This window comes from Asparagus officinalis, chromosome 3 (assembly GCF_001876935.1).
Source record: "Asparagus officinalis chromosome 3, Aspof.V1, whole genome shotgun sequence".
Classification (NCBI taxonomy): Eukaryota; Viridiplantae; Streptophyta; class Magnoliopsida; order Asparagales; family Asparagaceae; genus Asparagus; species Asparagus officinalis.
This window is the reverse complement of record NC_033796.1, coordinates 109,904,186-109,904,812: the sequence shown is the minus strand read 5'-3', so window position 1 is coordinate 109,904,812 and position 627 is coordinate 109,904,186.

Genomic DNA, 627 nt, shown 5'->3' with positions numbered 1-627 from the left:
TAGTCATACTCTTACGATAGTTTCGATTCTTAGATTATGGATTTGTGGTTAATTTTGATGATCAAGTTGTCTAATTTTAACTTTTCAATTGTAATGGACATATTAACAAACTCTTTTGTATCACATGAACTATGTTTCTCTCAATACTATCTAGTTTTCTCATATCTGTTATGTATCTGCATTCATATCCGCTTATATATTCGCATGTATATCCGTAACCGTATCCGATTTTAGCGGATATGATTATAAATTTTTCTTACCGAGGTATATTCGTATTCGTATCCGTATCCGAGATGGGTAAGCGAATATGGATATGATAAGCATCATATCCGAGCCGTATCCGGACCGAATGCACCCCTAGGTTTGAGGCACTAAAAGTTAAGTAGGGGAGGGCTAATTGAAATTTTAATGGTACGAGGGAGTAATATGAAAATAGAAAAGATAGGACTTAGGACAAATTTTCAAAACCAACATCTTTCCACATTTAATCCAAAAAAATACCTCTTTCAACAATATTTTTAAAACCGACCTGGTTTCAGCCTTGACGTTGAAACCAGATCGATTTTTGGAAAAAAAAAACTTCTGAAACGTTGAGTTTCATAGTTCAAAAACTTTTTTTTAGCTATG